Here is a 5,127-nt window from a genome sequence, read left to right on the forward strand (position 1 = left end):
AGCGAGGGCGCATACTTTGAATAAAATATTTGTTATCATTCTCTTGAAATAAATGTGTTTTTTTCTTGAAAAATTACCGGTTTCATATGTATACACCTGGTAGATCGTGTTATTATTAGAATTTGTAGAAAAATCGGAAACAACAATATTCAATACAAAAAATTAATCTTATTACATTTTCATCCGAATGAGAAGGTATTAGTTTCATGTGAAAAATTATTTTCGCGGATTCCATCCAATGTCCAGGTTTTGGGACCCCCTGGGTCAGAAAAAATAGTTTTTCGGTTGATGTTTGTCGTCGTTTTTGTCGTTACCTTTGTAGTAGTCAGCCTTTGGCACACTTTATAAGGATGTGAAAAGAAAGGAAGATTTTGCACATTTTTGACACCAGTTTTTATATCATTTTAAATTTGATTCGACAGCTATTTGTATTAGATTAAAATACGAAAATTTATCCCAATTAATTTTTTCAATAAAATAAAAATGATTAGTCATAGCATTTTTAAAATCCAAAAAATCTAACGAAAATTAACATTAGAAGCTAAACAAAGCGTGATATAGGAAAAAGTCATGAGAAGAAAAAATTTACTTTTTCAAGGCTCTATAAGATTGTCTAAAGATCTTTTTAAATTTTTCTAAGAAAAAATCAAAAATTCATATTTTTACAGCAAAAAAAATGAATGAAAAAAAGGTTGAAAAATTATTATAAATATGCCCGCTGCGCGCGCATATTCTCATTGCGCACCGTGCGCGCAGCGCTTCGCGCCAAGTTTGAGCGGGCCTAGGGCGCGCGGGTACGTTCTCGCTCTTCGCGCTCGTTTTCGTCCGTTTAATGCATACACTTTAACTACAATTTTTCAAGTATCGGCTTTTTTCAAGCCATGAACTGTAACTGCATTTTTTCGATTTGTTTTTAAAGAAGGTTCTCAAAGCACCTACGGCTTTGACGTTGACATTCTCATTACGAAACTCGCGCTTGATAGCTTGTGTCCAATTGAAAAGCTTCATCAATATAATTGGTAAATTTTCTTAAAATCTACTGAAAACAACGTTTTAACTTATGGATGTCTTAAAAAAATTGCATATTTTTGAAAATGATCCAACTTTTGTAACTTTTGTCTGATTAAGGAATTTCATGATAATAGTTTCGATAAACATAAATTTTATATCTAGTAGAAATTTGCATTGATATTTCTTAACCCATTCAAAAAATTCTTTTCCTTTTTTTGAAAATTTACAAAATGTTGAAAAACATATAACTTCTTGAAGTTTAATCGAATTAAAAAATTTCATTAGGATAATTTGCAAGTCTTTTGGACGCGTACCAGAAAATTTGGCAACAATTTCGAAAACTCATAAAAAAAATTTATTTTAATTTTGAAAGAGCTCAAACTTTTTGAATTTTTTTATAATTAAAAAATTTAACTGACATAGTTTCTAAATATATTTGATATTTAATGAATGCAAAAAAATGCAAAGACTGAGTGCGAATATTTGCGAAAAATAAAAAAGCCCGAGCGCGCAGCGCGAGGTAAATACATCATCGAAGCGCATGAACCAACAATCGCGCGCCGTACGCGAGTTCAAACTGGCGAGCGAAGCGAGCCGCGCGCGATGAGAATGTGCTCGCGCATCGGGCTGATTTTTTTTTATTTAGTACGGTACAGGTTTTACAGAAGTTTCATTAACTTCAAATCAAATAAATAGTGAACAAAATTACATACAAAACAGTTGTCCTAAACCACTTTGGTGTGCATAACACAACTTCTTTGAAAGTTAATTATATATTTTTCGATTTAATGTAAATAATTTCACCTGAATATACCCTTTATTTTCATATAATTTTTCTAAAGATTCTTCTAGAAATATTTATCTTTAAAAAAAGTATACAATTTAAGGGATTCTAAGGGGTGCATAGCGAAAGGAGCTCGTTTGGCGTATATGTACCATCGGCAGTTCGCCACTACTTATAAAAAGTATAATAAAATAAAAAGAATTTTATAACATTTGAAGAACCTTTTCATACGTGATGTACAATTCAAGTCAATAGGAAGGAAACCTAGTACGGGGTTGTTTTTTACCCATAAGTGTGGGATAGTTAATATTTATTAATAATTACTAATATTTGATCTTAAAATAGTTCATTATTAATTTCTATAATTTAAAAATAATAAATAATGCTTCGGATAATGTTTAGGAGCTGGCGGTGGTGGGGAAATACCCTGATAGACTACCGCTTTGGCTGAAAACAGTTTTGTTTGTTCTCGTCTATATGACCACCGCCCACTCCCCGCAGAAATTTTTACTCCTATCCGCACCCAGGCGTTAATTTTCGGAAAAGCTATAGAAGGGAGCGCTATTGAAGGGTCTCACTCTATATTTGCTAATTAATCATAACTAAGACTGATGAGAAAGCAAAATGCTAATCAAATGTACACCACACAATTATAAATAAAAACAAAGTAAAAATACCCGAGAGGGGTTGTTTTTTACCCATGCGAAGAAAACGACAACTGTTTTGACTTTTCAAAGTTCTTCATATTATAACCTTTTTAGGGGCTGTTTATGGTTTTTAAGGAATTTTTTTTTATGTCACTTGAGGAAATACGGTTTTTTGGAGGTTGTTTACCCCTCGTGCGTATTTTTAATTATCCAAAAAATTGAAGAGAAATGTACAGTCACCTTTGCACTAAATGGAAACTCTTTAGGGACTGCCACCACAAATCAAAGAAGCTTTTTTCATTTAGGTTAACTTCTGTTCATGGACATCGACTTATACGCAATTTCTTCGGTTCCTCCTTATCTATTTGTGAAATCTTCGCCAATATACAAAAGGTAGAGGAATTTTTGATTCAATTTTTGGTGACTGATTTGATACTAACTTTTAAATGCACAAACTCTCATTAATCTGAAAGAAAAATAAACTTTACGTTGTTGTGTCAGACTAACAAATAATTTTCGATTTTTTGTACTGATCTAAATGTTTTTAAGCTAACTACGCTTTGTTTTAAAACAATGGGGAAAGAAAAATATCCATCTAAGCCAAGTAAAGAAAGCAGTTATGATTTGTTTTATTCATTGTATCGGTTAGATTTATTTTAAAATTTTAATCTGGTGATGCGGAAGGAGTTTTTCAGATCTTTAGACACAGGATGAATGTCATAACTGAACAAGGTCGATAGGAAGTGACAAAGTGGTTTTAGCGAATTCGACTATTAGATTTCACAATTCTGCGAAAGCATGTATACAAATTACGGCAAGCCAGAAGCCCCTTCTAATCCTAATCTGCTTAAAAATCGATGCCAAGGGCTTTGTTTGGCTACATATGAGTTAACTGGGAATCACTGTCATGCTCAGACCAAAGATATCTGCTAAGTTTGAAGGTAAAACTCAATCATGTGTATTGTAAGCTACCTTGAGCTTCACATTCAGAATATCAAGGATACAGTAAAAAGATTTACTGAAATGTCTAACTGCAAGCTTTCTGGCAAGTAACTTGTTTGCTTTTCTCAATTGAAAAAAATTCTATTATTAATTTTTCTGTAAAAAAATTTTTTTATGTACTTCTTTTCATACATTTTCTATTTTCTGATTAACTTTTAAATACAATGAATTGCTCAAAAAGTTCAAATATTTCGAAAAATTCATTTATTTTCTTCATCCTGATAAATCGGTAAAACTTAAGTCCGTTTTCAATACGCTTCTCGAATATGAAAGTATACAATGAAAATTTATGTACTGTATTTTTTCGGGATAGAAACTGTATTTCACAATAAAAAATTTACTACTTAAATTGGCAAAAATTCATCAATTTTTTAATGAATTTCAAAAAATGTTCAGATCAAAACTCTTCAAAATAATTTCAAACTGAAAGAATTGTATATCGAGGATAAAAGAATAAACACATTCAGAAAACAAAATATTAAGTTTATTTGTATAGGTAAATTATCAATTTATAAGATTTCTGAAACCTTATTTCAATGTTACAAAGTAGCCTCTCATCTTAAATAACTATACAGTTCGCAAAAATAATTTAGGTCTTATGTTTTCAGGAGAAACTTTCATATAAATAGAAATTACAGTTTAATTACCAAAAATATTAAATGCAATACCTATAAAATTAGAATTGTTCTTATACAGACATTTTTATAATAGACAAAATAAAAAAGTATTTATTGTACATATTTTTAGTTGAGCCAATTTTTTAGTTAATCTGATTAGCTGAAATCGTATCTCATACTACAAATATGTGGAACGATGAAGCTACATACTGCGATCATTTTGGACATTCGCAACAATAAATTCATAGATAGCATTCATAGCACTTTTAGCTATTTTCGACTTTGCTGTCACATTTGAATAGATATTTGTAAAATATTTATTAAAATATTACTGTTAGATAAACAGATATTAATATTAATTATACCCGGTCAAAGCTCTCCCAAAATTCCTCACGTCAGAGACTGTGAGGTATCTAAATATTTCCCGCAGTACCAAATCGGGTAGATTTTTTCTAGAATATTCCTTGAGATAGTCTTCAGCCATGTCCAAGCAAGTCCTCAACTTCTTCACTCTCTTAATACGACATTCAAAATGAAATACAAAAAATGGAAAAATCGCCTTAAATAAGACAAGAGACTCCAGGTTTTGTATTATATCCCCGATTCCCACAAGCATCGTTATTCGCATTAAATCTTGAGTTAAAAAGTCGAAGTACGTTAGATTGCTAGTTTCACAGATTCTTTTGGTTTTCATATGTGAAACTTCAACTTTACACATAGCAGAGAGAGATTTCAAAGACTTTAAGTCCTTCAAAAGTTTATTCAATTTGAAAAATTTCTTTAAAAAATTGCCATCCCTTGAAGCTATGAATGCAGTTATATGTACAATAGCTTGGCAGCTGTATAAATACACATCATCATTCGCAAAGGCTAGACTTGGTTTAAATTCCAATAAACAATCGAAAGCTTCAATATTTTCTAATTCTCCGGCACAGTTAATCGCATTCAAATCTTCCTCATCCATGACTTCTACATCAGCCCCATTGTCTAAAAGAAATTCTATCGTTTCCAAACAAGGTTTCTTCTGATATCTTATAATGGTACTAAGGGGGGTGTCGCCATCGTC

At 31.3% G+C, this 5,127-nt stretch overlaps 1 protein-coding gene across 1 annotated transcript in view; it reads left to right on the forward strand.

Annotated features, from left to right (window-relative positions):
• Positions 1-5,127, forward strand: part of LOC117171027 (fibronectin type 3 and ankyrin repeat domains protein 1-like) — a 17,671-nt gene that overhangs the window by 9,345 nt on the left and 3,199 nt on the right. The window lies entirely within an intron of this gene.

This window comes from Belonocnema kinseyi, chromosome 4 (genome assembly GCF_010883055.1).
Source record: "Belonocnema kinseyi isolate 2016_QV_RU_SX_M_011 chromosome 4, B_treatae_v1, whole genome shotgun sequence".
Lineage (NCBI taxonomy): Eukaryota > Metazoa > Arthropoda > Insecta > Hymenoptera > Cynipidae > Belonocnema > Belonocnema kinseyi.